The sequence below is a fragment of the Balaenoptera borealis genome, assembly GCF_965194805.1.
Source record: "Balaenoptera borealis genome assembly, chromosome: 7".
Taxonomy (NCBI): domain Eukaryota; kingdom Metazoa; phylum Chordata; class Mammalia; order Artiodactyla; family Balaenopteridae; genus Balaenoptera; species Balaenoptera borealis.
The window spans coordinates 69,119,170-69,133,920 of record NC_138864.1 but is presented as its reverse complement, the minus strand read 5'-3'; the positions used below and the strand labels follow the sequence as shown (position 1 = coordinate 69,133,920).

The window sequence follows — 14,751 nt, the reverse complement described above, 5'->3', positions numbered from 1 at the left end:
CCTTCCAGAAAAGGAATTCAGAATTATGATAGCGAAGATGATCCAGGACCTTGGAAAAAGAATGGAGGCAAAGATCGAGAAGATGCAAGAAATGTTTAACAAAGACCTAGAAGAATTAAAGAACAAAGAGAGATGAACAATACAATAACTGCAATGAAAAATACACTAGAAGAAATCAATAGCAGAATAACTGAGGAAGAAGAACGGATAAGTGACCTGCAAGACAGAATGGTGGAATTCACTGCTGTGGAACAGAATAAAGAAAAAAGAATGAAAAGAAATGAAGACAGCCTAAGAGACCTCTGGGACAACATTAAACTCAACAACATTCGCATTATAGGGGTCCCAGAAGGAGAAGAGAGAGAGAGAAAGGACCCAAGAAAATATTTGAAGAGATTGTAGTCGAAAACTTCCCTAACATGGGAAAGGAAATAGCCACCCAAGTCCAGGAAACGGAGAGAGTCCCAGGCAGGATAAACCCAAGGAGAAACACGTTAAGACACATAGTAATCAAATTGACAAAAATTAAAGACAATGAAAAATTACTGAAAGCAACAAGGGAAAAATAACAAATAATATACAAGGGAACTCCCATAAGGCTAACAGTTGATTTCTGAGCAGAAACTCTACAAGCCAGAAGGGCATGGTGTGATGTATTTAAAATGATGAAAAGGAAGAACCTACAACCAAGATTACTCTACCCAGCAAGGATCTCATTCAGATTCAATGGAGAAATCAAAAGCTTTACAGACAAGCAAAAGCTAAAAGAATTCAGCACCACCAAACCAGCTCTACAACAAATGCTAAAGGAACTTCTCTAAGTGGGAAACACAAGTGAAGAAAAGGACCTACAAAAACAATCCCATAACAATTAAGAAAATGGTAATAGGAACACACATATCGATAATTACCTTAAACGTGAATGGATTAAATGCTCCAACCAAAAGACACAGGCTCACTGAATGGATACAAAAACAAGACCTATATATATGCTGTCCACAAGAGACCCATTTCAGACCTAGGGACACATACAGACTGAAAGTGAAGGGATAGAAAAAGATATTCCATACAAATGGAAATCAAATGAAAGCTGGAGTAGCAATACTCATATCAGATAAAGTAGACGTTAAAATAAAGAATGTTACAAGAGACAAGGAAGGACACTATATACTGATCAAGGGATCAATCCAAGAAGAAGATATACCAATTATAATTACATATGCACCCAACATAGGAGCACCTCAATACATAAGGCAACTGCTAACACCTATAAAAGAGGAAATCGACAATAATACAATAACAGTGGAGGACTTTAACACCTCACTTACATCAAGGGACAGATCATCTAGACAGAAAATTAATAAGGAAACACAAGCTTTAAATGACACAACAGACCAGGTAGCTTTAATTGATATTTATAGGACATTCCATCCAAAAACAGCAGATTATACTCTCTTCTCAAGAGCTCACGGAACATTCTCGAGGCTAGATCACATCTTGGCTCACAAATGAAGCCTCAGTAAATTTCAGAAAGTTGAAATCACATCAAGTATCTTTTCTGACCACAATGCTATGAGATTAGAAATCAATTACAGGGAGAAAAACGTAAAAAACACAAACACATGGAGGCTAAACAATACGTTACTAAATAACCAAGAGATCACTGAAGAAATCAAAGAGGAAATCAAAAACACATACAGACAAACGACAATGAAATCACGATGATCCAAAACCTATGGGATGCAGCAAAAGCAGTTCTAAGAGGGAAGTTTATAGCAATACAATCCTACCTTAAGAAACAAGAAAAATCTCAAACAAACAACCTAAACTTACACCTAAAGCAATTAGAGAAAGAACAAAAAACCTCGAAAGTTAGCAGAAGGAAAGAAATCAAAAAGATCAGATCAGAAATAAATGAAAAAGAAATGAAGGAAACAATAGCAAGATCAATAAAACTAAAAGCTGGTTCTTTGAGATGATCAACAAAACTGATAAACCATTAGCCAGACTCATCAAGAGAAAAAGGGAGAAGACTCAAATCAACAGAATTAGAAATGAAAAAGGAGAAGTAACAACTGACACTGCAGAAATACAAAGCACCCTAAGAGACTACTACAAGCAACTCTATGCCAATAAAATGGACAACCTGGAAGAAATGGACAAATTCGTAGAAAGGTATAACCTTCCAAGACTGAACCAGGAAGAAACAGAAAATACAAACAGACCCATCACAAGTAATAAAATTGAAACTGGGATTAAAAATCTTCCAACAAACAAAAGCCCAGGACCAGATGGCTTCACAGGTGAATTCTATCAAACATTTAGAGAAGAGTTTACACCCATCCTTCTCAAAGTCTTCCAAAAAAGTGCAGAGGAAGGAACACTCGCAAACTCATTCTAAGAGGCCACCATCACCCTCATACCAAAACCAGACAAAGATGTCACAAAGAAAGAAAGCTACAGGCCTATATCACTGATGAACATAGATGCAAAAATCCTCAACAAAATACTAGCAAACAGAATCCAGCAACACATTAAAAGGATCATACACCACGATCAAGTGGGATTTATCCCAGGAATGCAAGGATTCTTCAATATACACAAATCAATCAATGTGATACACCATATTAACAAATTGAAGAAAAACCATATGATCATCTCAATAGATGCAGGAAAAGCTTTTGACAAAATTCAACCCCCATTTATGATAAAAACTCTCTAGAAAGTGGACATAGAGGGAACCTACCTCAACATAATAAAGGCCATATATGACAAGCCCACAGCCAACACTGTTCTCAATGGTGAAAAACTGAAACCATTTCCTCTAAGATCAGGAGCAATACAAGGTCGCCCACTCTCACTGCTATTATTCAACATAGTTTTGGAAGTCCTAGCCACAGCAATCAGAGAAGAAAAAGAAATAAAAGGAATCCAAACCATAATAGAAGAAGTAAAACTATCACTGTTTTCAGATGACATGATACTATATATAGAGAATCCTAAAGATGCTACCAGAAAACTACTAGAGCTAATCAATGAATTTGGTAAAGTTTCAGGATACAAAATTAATGCACAGAAATCTCTTGCATTCCTATACACTAATGATGAAAAACCTGAAAGAGAAATTAAGGAAACATTCCCATTTACCATTGCAACAAAAAGAATAAAATACCTAGGAATAAACCTACCTAGGGAGACAAAAGACCTGTATGCAGAAAACTATAAGTCACTGATGAAAGAAATTAAAGATGATACCAACAGATGGAGAGATATACCACATTCTTGGACTGGAAGAATCAATATTGTGAAAATGACTATACTACTGAAAGCAATGTACATATTCAATGCAATCCCTATCAAATTACCAATGGCATTTTTTACAGCACTGGAACAAAAAATCTTAAAATTTGTAGGGAGACACAAAAGACCCCGAATAGCCAAAGCACACTTGAGGGAACAAAAGGAGCTGGAGGAATCAGACTCCTTGACTTCAGACTATACTACAAAGCTACAGTAATCAAGACAGTATGGTACTGGCACAAAAACAGAAATACAGCTCAGTGGAACAGGTTAGAAATCCCAGAGATAAACCCATGCACCTATGGTCAACTAATCTATGACAAAGGAGGCAAGGATATACAATGGAGAAAAGACAGTCTCTTCAATAAGTGGTGCTGGGAAAACTGGACAGTTACATGTAAAAGAATGAAATTAGAACTCTCCCTAACACTATACACAGAAACAAACTCAAAATGGGTTAGAGACCTAAATGTAAGACCGGACACTATAAAACTCTTAGAGGAAAACTTAGGAAGAACACTCTTTGATATAAATCACAGCCAGATCATTTTTGATCCACCTCCTAGAGTAATGGAATTAAAACAAAAATAAACAAATGGGACCTAATGAAACTTAAAAGCTTTTGCAAAGCAAAGGAAACTACAAACAAGATGAAAAGAAAACCCTCAGAATGGGAGAAAATATTCACAATGAATCAACAAAGGATTAATCTCCAAAATATATAAACATCTCATGCAGCTCAATATTAAAAAATACAAACAACCCAATCAAAAAATGGGCAAAAGACCTAAATAGACATTTCTCCAAAGAAGACATACAGATGGTCAAGAAGCACATGAAAAGCTGCTCAACATCACTAATTATTAGAGAAATGCAATCAAAACTACAATGAAGTATCACCTCACACCAGTTATAATGGGCATCATCAGAAAATCTACAAACAACAAATGCTGGAGAGGGTGTGGAGAAAGGAAACCCTCTTACACTGTTGGTGGGAATGTAAATTGATACAGCCACTATGGAGAACAGTATGGAGGTTCCTTAAAAAACTAAAAATAGAATTACCATATGACCCAGCAATCCCACTACTGGGCATGTAACCAGAGAAAACCATAATTCCAAAAGACACATGCACCCCAATGTTCACTGCAGCACTATTTACAATAGCCAGGTCATGGAAGCAACCTAAATGCCCATTGACAGACGAATGGATAAAGAAGATGTGGTACATATATACAATGGAATATTACTCAGCCATAAAAAGAAACGAAATTGGGTCATTTGTAGACTCGTGGATGGATCTAGACACTGTCATACAGAATGAAATAAGTCAGAAAGAGAAAAAAAATGTCGTATATTAATGAATATATGTGGAATGTAGAAAAATGGTACAGATGAACCATTTTGCAGGGCAGTAATAGAGACACAGATGTAGAGAAGAAACATATGGACACCAAGGGGGGAAGTGGTGGGATGGGGGGTGGTGGTGTGATGAATTGGGAGATTGGGATTGACATATATACACTAATATGTATAAAATGGGTAACTAATAAGAACCTGCTGTATAAAAAAATAAATAAAATTCAAAAATTCAAGAAAAAAAAGATTACAGAGCTCATAAATGGCAGACATACTGGAGACTCCAAACCCCATGTTTTCCCATGTTGCCACACCGTTGCATGGAGAGAGACTTCATCTGTGACTACTGCTATGTACCAGATCTTAAGACATGAATGAGACAGAGGGATCTGAGCCTCAAGTGTTCCTGCATATAAAAGAATTGATGTTGAGCTTTCTAACCAAAACATGGTGTGGATATTGGGTGGCCAACAAGTGTTTGTGGAATGAACATACACAGGTCCACAATACATTTGTATCCTAGTTGAGCTCCAGCAAATTCCTGGCTCTTCCCTCTCTCTGGTTGGATTTCCATTCCTTGGTCTGCTGGTTCTGGTTGCACTCAGCTGGAGTTCTGAAGAGTTAAGCTGGGTGAGGGATGGGAAGTTGTTTTGTTCATAATCTCACCTTCTCTTCTTTTGTTAAGCAGTCTCCTTAAAGGGATGTCTAGGTGCTATTGCTGTCATTTGACCCAAGTCATTTAACCTCTCTGAAATCCACTTTCCTTAGCTCTAAAATGTGTAGAGTAGATGATTTCTAGGGACCTTTTAAACACTTGATCTCAAAGAATTTTGAGGAGACTATGACAATCTACAGCACATCTTATGTCACATAACTTAAATTTGTGGTTTTATAAACCAAAGCAATTTTATGTGAGAATAATCATTATTGGTCTTACTTCCTGAATTATGGATGACCACAACCCCTCATTTTTGACTGTCTGAATTCTAGCTAATAAGAGCTCGATTTTGAGTATTCACTATGTGCTGGTTATATATACTTTTTACTACATGTAGTAATTTATGTAGTGCTCACCACAATTCTATGGTGTTTGTACTTTTGCCTGTTTTACAGATGAGGAAGCAAGAGTGAAGAGATGTTAAGTAAGTTCACCCAAGGCCATAGAGGTAGTGAACAGTGAAGCCAGGTTTAGAAACCAGGAAGTTTGGTTTCAGAGCCTGTGCTCTTAAATCACTATCCCTTCTGCCTCAAAAAGGTTCACTCTGATTATCAGATGCTTGTCTAGAGTTTCAAAATTAAAATTATGGGGAAACTCTAGTATTCTTATTTCAAGTAAGAAAGCACACGGAATGAGCCAACATTCATTTCTTATTTTACAAATTGTACGGACAGACACACAGACACACAGACACACATTCCCAGAGTGACATGCTCTTCAGTTTAGATCATGGACACCGGTGGAGAACTCATCCTTGTAAAGGGATATGCAGGAGAGAATTAAACTAGGCTCAGTGGGCATCAGGCAGTAGTCAACAGGCAAAATACCTTTCATATCCAGAACCTCTCTTTCCCCCAGAAAAGGAAATATACACAGTATTTCATGTACTGTCAGTAACCTTGGCATCCTTCTTGGAAGCATGCACATTGAGCTCAGGTCATTTCCTCTTTAGTCCTCTCTTCCTAGGTGCAGTAGTGTTCCTTCAGACAGAAGGATGCCATCAGTCAGTGCTCTTCCAGCTGCTTCAGTAATGAGGAGGTTTCAGGACTGAAAAAACTAAACCCCACTGAAGACAGACAATGAAACAGCAGCTAGCCCAACTGTCAATGTTTTCTCTACTTCTGGTAATAGACCCCTGAGATGGGAGCACCACTTTCCTTTTCTTATTCCAGAGAGAAGTAAGGAGTGCTGGGGTTAGTGTTTGAGAAGGTCTGAAAGGATTATTTGTGTCTTACACATACAATCTCTGCTATAAATGTTTTTGGAGAGGCCATTACAAGTCTGGAGGGAGTCATAGATGAGCTCAGATTTTCACAGTCTTCTTCCGTCCTCCCCACATAGTGAACAAAAAGTTTCAGGATCCAATGTACGCAGAGAATAATGAACACGAATAGCTAAGTGTACTAAACAATTCTCTCTAACCCAGGAGAAGCTGGACCCATGAGCAAATCCACCATATAACTTACTATGGAGTCACCAATGATTGTGTCAAAGATGAGCTGTCTCTGGGAGCAGGACATCATGTAAGGAGTTTTGTCATCTTTCTGCTTCCACTCACAGTATTAAGGCTGCATTAAAATACCACAAGATATCTCCACCTGTAATATATCAACAGCAGCAGAAAAGGCAGAAAAATATTCACAGAGCTCTGCCTGAACTGAAATGAATCAGGGGCTCTCTCCCCATTTTACATTGTTTTAAATCATATCAGCAGTGAGTCATGTTTTCTATTACATATTCTTCTGCTTAGATTAGGAAGCACAGGAAACATATATGCCAACAATTCAGTGGGATCAGTATTAAGTTGATCTTGCCAATGAATTTTCCCCCAATTCTGGTTTCTTCTGGCTTATTATTTGTACACTAATAAAAATTGAAAAGCACACATTTCATTCTTTTCTTGGGGAGAGCTGATGGTCCGCAAACAGAAAAAATGCTTATAAATAGGTGAGAGGAATAATGAATGAAAATAATTCAAGTAGGGAGGAGGAAGGTATTCTAAATTGACATCAAACAATACTCAATAATTGTAACCAGGGCTCCCCTGGTGGCACAGTGGTTAAGAATCTGCCTGCCACTGCAAGGGACACGGGTTCAAGCCCTGGTCCAGGAAGATCCCACATGCCATGGAGCAACTAAGTCCGTGTGCCACAACTACTGAGCCTGCGCTCTAAAGCCCGCGAGCCACAACTACTGAAGCCTGCGCACCTAGAGCCCGTGCTCTGCAACCAGAGAAGCCACCACAATGAGAAGCCCGCGCACCGCAACGAAGAGTAGCCCCTGCTCGCCACAACTACAGAAAGCCCGCGCGCAGCAACGAAGACTGTGGATTGGATTCTCAAGTCTGTGGATTGGACGCAGTCCAAAGTTAATCATTTTGTACCCTGTTTTAGACCTTGACTCCATCTGAATATGGCTAACGTCCAGGAATTTAACTGCCCTTTAAACATTATAAATACATATTGCTTAGACGCAAATCTATACTTGCTGGTTAAGAGCAGAGAATAAACCTTTGTTACCCTGCCATCCTGTTCGAAAGCCATCTTTTCTTCATCACATGATAAAATTCACCTTGAATGCAACATCGTTACTTTTGATAGAGCCCTTTTCATCTCTCTCTCTTTCTTGTTTAATACTTCCCTGTAGTAGGGAGATGATGAATGGTCTCTTCCAAGAGGAATGCAGATGCTTTCACATAAAAACAGATGAACCAAAAGTGTCCATGAAGGGCTTAAGACAGCAAGGTACAAAGACTACTTGGGAAGAAGAGTGGAAGAAAGAATGTAGGGGTGGTGCTCATGTAGGTGAGCATGAGTTCACCTACTTGACACCCATTAGTGATGCTTTACAGGGCAATTCAAAGCTGACCTCCCCATGCAAAGCTTCCCAAACAAGCTCTAATTCCAGTGTCCTCACAGACTTTGATTTGAGGTTATGGGAAACCCGAACAAACGTTTTGGCCAACCCAATAGATACATCGATTCTCTTCACATTTTCCAGGGTCACCCTTTACCATCCAAACTTCATTTTACGTATAGTTTACCTAAGAACACCTGAAATTTCTATATTCTTAATCTTTTTTGATCATGGGTCTGAAGAAAGCTATGTTTTTCCTAGAAAAAATATATGCAAACAAAATTTTGTACAATTTACCGATCAGTTTCAGTTTGTCCACAGCATCAACCCCCTAAGCTATCCTACATAAGGACTCTTACCTACAGAATACCCTGATTTATCCCCCAAACAATGATTCCCTATGAAAAAAACCCTAGTGAATAAAAATGTAAGCATTTCTTATTTTGTCTCCCTCACTTAGACAGCACCTAAGTAGGTCAAGCACCGCTGAGTTTCACAGCATATCTTATTTTCAGATGTTTCCAGAAACAAAGATCTCTTGTTTGTAGATTCTCATCCAAAGTTTCTGGTTTAGAAAAACCTGTACTGATAATTTCGACGCCTCCATCACACGTTTCTGGAGAGGAAACATGGTATCTTTCATCAGGTGGTTCCTGAATTGAACCACTGTCACACTTCCCATGGAGATATGAAAAAGAGAGGCTGAATGATCATCTGGAAGAAAACTCTCAGACTTTTGGCCCTTTGCTGCAGAACCCTCAGCTCAAGAGTCTGGAGCTCAGTGGTAGAGATTCAGAAAACTGCTTTTATCAGTTCACCCATGATGTCAGACCTAGGGAATTAGTCATATATTCCACAAAGACAGATTAACACATCACAGAATGCTAGGCATATCGGTCAAGTGGATTAGAATGCTGTGTCCTCTTCCCACAAGATAGCCAACTTGAGAAACCAAATGAAGACCAGAAAGTTGCATGGGAAACACAGTGAAGGTGAAAGAGCTGGATGGCCTGATAGGCGGGCCAGGCTGCCTCACCTGCCCGTGTTCTCCCCCCTACCCCACCATGGGAAGATGGTCACCAGGGAGAAGCCAGCCAGGGAAATATCTTCATTAAAGCATGAAATCTGTTTTGGTTTTTAATGTTTCCAATATAACCATGTAAGAACATTATTGATGACATACCCATAATAGTAATTAACATCTTGATATGTATCTTCAATCTTTTTTTCTTGTTATATACATTTGTATTCCAGATATCAGCTGTATTTGCATCCTCCTCTCTGAGCTCCCCCAAGGAAAGCATCTACTTGCCCAGCTAGATTAAAGAATGGTGTAAAATTGATGGTCTTTTAGAGATGAAGTGGGACTGCCTTTAAAACTCTCTATATCCTTGTTTAAAAGGAAAACCTGATTCAGATCAGGCCTCTGGTTCTAACTCAGTTTGCATAAAATATAGATATAGAGAAACATGTTCAATACCAGAGAAGAAATCAAATTCCAGCATGTTAAAAATTCTATGAGACAGTTGTCTCAGTTTCAACAAATGGAAATTTAGAAAGAAAAAGAGGGGAAAACAAATGAAAAGCAGTTTAAGAGGTATATTGTAGGGGTTCAGACTGATCCTCCTCAAAGTGTGGAGGCTTCCTCATGAAGGTTATTTTGAGGTAAAGGCAATCAAGATCCTCTGGGTCCTAGAGAAGCTACTGCCCCTTCCTCAATTATTTAAAAGAATTTAAGTCAGGGATTTTCCCAGGAAAGAGTTATTACTGAAGAAATTTTATCTAAGTGGCTTTATTTGTATGGCAGGGTAAAGGTCTAATTACCAAACATCTTCTCTTACCATCCTTTTGAATGACTCTCATGTCCTTGGAAGCCCTAGGCCCCTAACCCATTCCTTAGCTCAGGATGGTTTATAAACCTCATTTTCCTTTCTGTCTCTGACCCTCTCATGTGAGGTTCCTGTATATATGAAATTAGAGTTTTTTTTCCCTTAATCTGTCTCATGTCAATTCTTAGACCAGCCAGAAGAACCTAAAAGGGTAGAGAAATGTTTTCTTCCTCCCCAACAGTATCAGCCAAGAACAATGCACAGATCTTGTTTCAAATACACTTCGAGATGTATCAATATTATGTAAGCCTTATGGAGACTACAAAGCAAAATCTAGAGCAGATGCGCCAAAGATAAATGGAAAATAAAGTACACCACCATAAAAATCACCAATTCACAAATATGGGCAGAGACGGGGGGAAAAGCAATGGAAATACAAAACAACCAGAAAACAATAAGATGGCATTAATAAGTTTTCATATGTCAATAACTCTAAATGTAGATGGATTGAATTCACCAATGAAAAGGCAGAGTGCCTATATGGCTAAAAAAAAAACCAAAAAACAAACAAAAATCCAAGACCCAAGTATATGCCGCCTATAAGAGACTCACTTTAAAGACACACATAGGCTCAAAGTGAAGGGATTGCAAGAGATATTCCAGGCAAGTGGAAACTAAAAGAAAACAGGGGTAGCTATACTTATATCACACAAAATAGACTAAGCCAAAAACGGTAACAAGAGACAAAGAGGTCACTATATATTGATAAAGGGGTCAATTCATCAAGACAAGATGACTGTAAATGTATATATACCCATTATCGGAGGACTTGAATATATTAAGCAAATACTAACAGATCAAGGGAGTAAAAGACAACAACACAATTGTAGTAGGGGACTTCAATACCCTGTTTTCAGCAATCAGTAGATCATCCAGACAGAAAAATCAATAAGGAAATGGACTTGAACCATATATTAGACCAAATGGATCTAACAGATATTTATAAAACATTCCATCCATCGGAAGCTGGATACATGTTCTTCTCAAGTGCATGTAGAATATTAAGTGCACTTTAATAAATTTAATCTTACAGACATAATGTTGAGCCAAACACAGAAAGTAAATATTGTACCATTCCACTTATATAAAATTCAAAATCAGTACAGGGTTACCTTTGGATGGGATAGTCACTGGAGAGGCCATGCGTCTCGAATGCTGGTGCTATTCTGCTTTTTCAAAAGCATCCTAGTTACATAGATACATTTGTTTGTGAGAATTCAACCTGTAAACTTATGATTTGGGTATCTTTATGTTATACAATAAATAGTTAATGAGATAACCTGAATATATTTGATGATACTAAGGAATTGCTGGAAATTCTCTTTGTTGATAATACTGGGGTTTTGTCAAAAAAATCTTATATTTTAGAAATATGTATTGAAATGTTTGTGGATGAAATGTGATGTTCAGATATGCTTTAAAAAGTGAGGAAGGAGTGAAGGGGAGAGGTTGGAGTTTAAATTGGCCATGTGTTGGTAAATTGAAAGCCGATGATTACATGTGGTACATTAAGCTATTCCCTTATGTATATTTGACAATTTCCTGACAAAGAATTAACTGTAGGATCCCTTGAGACACCTCCCCTTGCCCAATTCCCTCTCTCTGTACTGCCTGGGACTTTCACCTCTCTCCCTTCTCCCACCATTGCCCCACCTTGCAGACTAGACCTCTTAACATATTTTCCTTCTGATGCAATGCAGCTCACCTGGGCTCTCTTCATCTGCGCTCATCCTACAGCCCCCTTCAGGGCTCAGTCTCCAACAGAAGTTTTAAAAATTATCAAAAAAGATGGGTATTTTCCAAGAAGGAGGGTCCTAGTCTAACTGCTAAGAAAGACAATTTCCCATATTCATTCATTTTTTCCTTCCTTTGTTCATTCTCAATTCTCTCTCCCTTCCTCTGCAAATATGCACATGTGGGTAGGATTTAAGATACTCTAGTCTCTTGAAACATTTGAAAAGTACTGTTAATAGCATCAGGAACATGGTTGGTAACCTTTTCCCAGGGTGAGCTACCTCTACCTACCACTGTTCTAAACCATTTTGTGAAGATCCTCACAAGCACTGATATGAAATTGTTCTCCGTTCTGACAGTGCATTTTTTGGAGCCTTCAATCCCCTCCACACTGGCTGTAGTTGTTGAATTTCCCTGAGAAATTTTGCATGTGTGGGAGGAGGGAAGAAGAGAAAGCACTTAAAAATAGTCCATGGACTGATTGGGAATTTCTATTAAGAGCTGGCCACATAGGAACACCAGCAAGCAGGTTTAAGACCAAATGGAAGGGAGGCAAAACATTCATCCAAATGAGACTCTATTTGTTTTCCAGGAATGGGGGTGGTACAGGATAATTTACCTGAATTGGTCTCAAAGCATACATTTTCAGCCTAGAAATGGAGCACACAAACTGGAATTTGATTTAGGAATTAATAAAGAGATGTGATTTGGGGAAAATTAAAACATTTATCAACCTCTGTGCAACTCAGGACTGGCTGTGTGAACCTAAAATACCAGGCACTCCACCACAACCTCCCAGCTTACAAGCCTCTGCCCCAGTGTCACACTGACAGCTACCCACTCAACCGGGAGCCTTCAGTTCTCTCCCAGTTCCTGTAAGGTCTGTACCCCACCCCCGCCATGTACACTTCTGCTGTTTCTCCCACCCTCCAGATCATCTTCACTTGTACGGACTCTTGACTTTTCTGAGCGAACATCCGCACAGCCATCTGCATCCGCTGCCAAAACTATATCACAAGTTAAGAAACCCCTGAAAATAAGAAAACTTCCTAATATCCAAGCAAGGCACCAGCTTAGGTGACTGCAGGATTCTTTGGAAAAATTCATTTGCCTCTAGAAAATCTGGACAGAAATCATTGTAAAGCAGGTAAACTCGGGAGTTGAGCACAGGCACTGAGACCGAAAGGACAACCTTCAGATTCTTGAATCTTCTTACACCTCTGTACTACCTACAAGTACTCTTCCACACAAAGGCAGTGGTATCTGACTGGGAATAATCCAACTGCTTTAGCCAAATTTATAGCAGCCCAGGGTCTTGTAAGACATCTGATCACACATTCATGTCACCTTGAATCATCATGCAAAAAGACTTCCCCTTGAAGGTGAAAGAGTACTAATCTGGTGCTCACTAGTAATTGTGCTTTGGGACAATCTGAGTTTCTACGTGCAAGCCAAGAGGTGATAGGCTCACATCAACAGTCTTAATGGCCCTTGAAAAAGAGTAAGGGCTTAGTGCATGGCCACACAGTGGGAAGGATTAGCCCATAGAGTTCTGTGTTGCCTCCGATGAGGTAGGTGTACATGCAGTATGGGTATTGTGTTCAGAGCATGGGTTCTGGTAAGCTTGACAGAGTCCGCCAAACCTTTAGAAGACAGATAAAACAGTGCCTGTGGCATTAAAAGAGTTAGTATGCGTAAACTCTCAGAACAGGGCCTCCTGCTTCATGGTCAGCACTCTGTAAATGTCAGCTCTTTCAGATTGAGGGTGTAAATACCCAAGAATGATGATGATCCTGGTGTGGTGTGTAAAGATATTTAAAAGTTCCAGGGAAGCATGGTAGAGTCATGCCTTCAACTTGTGGATCAGAACTTACTATGCTGGAGCATGATGATAAAGTCTCAAATGGCAGAGGAAGAGTTGTGTGGCATGATAGTAACAGCACTGGACCCGAGGGAAAGAGGTCTGGGTTTAAGTCCTGGGTCACTGCCGGCTCTGTGACCTGGAATCAAGCAACTCATCCTTTTGGACTTAGAATTATGGTTGCTTCTAGCTTAGAGCTATGATTTGATGCCAAGTAGTGCTTTTATCACTGCTTCTTTGATTAGATGCCTATTAGGACTTTAAAGAAGTGTCACTTTGGGCCCCCATGCCTCCATTCTCCTCTTTTTAAATCACCTGGACTGATTTAACCATACTTATGATAGACTCAAATCAGAAGTTCAAGAACTCCCAAAAAAGAAACTGACACTAAGGTAGCATTTGACAAGTTATTTCTCTTAAGATATCCAGATATCTGTCTTTCATCTTCTTTAATAATGTTTACAGTGATGAATATATCCTGAGTGGGTTTATTTTTCCTCTCTTAGAAAATTTTTGTAGAGACCCAGTCACACTGCTGACTAGTTTCCCTTCTTCCAACCACCGACACTTCCAGACAGCTGGTCAGAGTTGTGGCTGCAGGCTGTGGGCACGAAACAGAAATACGCTGACCTCCGTGAGTACTAAGGACTTAATTTTGGCTTCCTGAGCACCAGGTTGCCACCTGCTAAGCAAAAGCCCAACCATTAAAAGGAATTACTTAACCCAACATCAGGGCTGGCAGATCTAAGAAAAGATTTAAACTGATGAGCTAAATTTCACATAAAACATGCCTTCAACAATAACCTCTAAAGGGCTTTTATAACTATCTTTCTGAAATCATTAAAAAAAAAAAAAAACCCCAACCCTGACATACGTTGGTATTTTCTCCAGCTAATTCCCCTGAAGAGGCAGTGCTCATTATCAATTCAAAACTTAAACTGATGCACTTGCCAGAAAGGAAAAATGAAATTCCATAGACATTATCATGCAAATTCAGTCTTAGAGCTCAGCAGTTGTAAAAAAAAAAAAAAAGT

General features: G+C 39.0%; 1 long non-coding RNA gene across 1 annotated transcript in view; it reads right to left on the bottom strand.

Moving 5' to 3' along the window:
• LOC309631804 overlaps positions 1-13,879 on the bottom strand; it is a 200,737-nt gene extending 186,858 nt beyond the window's left edge. The window contains exon 1 of the long non-coding RNA XR_014246563.1: positions 11,235-13,879. This is a non-coding gene — a long non-coding RNA (uncharacterized lncRNA). The remainder of the gene's footprint in view (positions 1-11,234) is intronic.
• Positions 13,880-14,751: the final 872 nt, after the last annotated feature.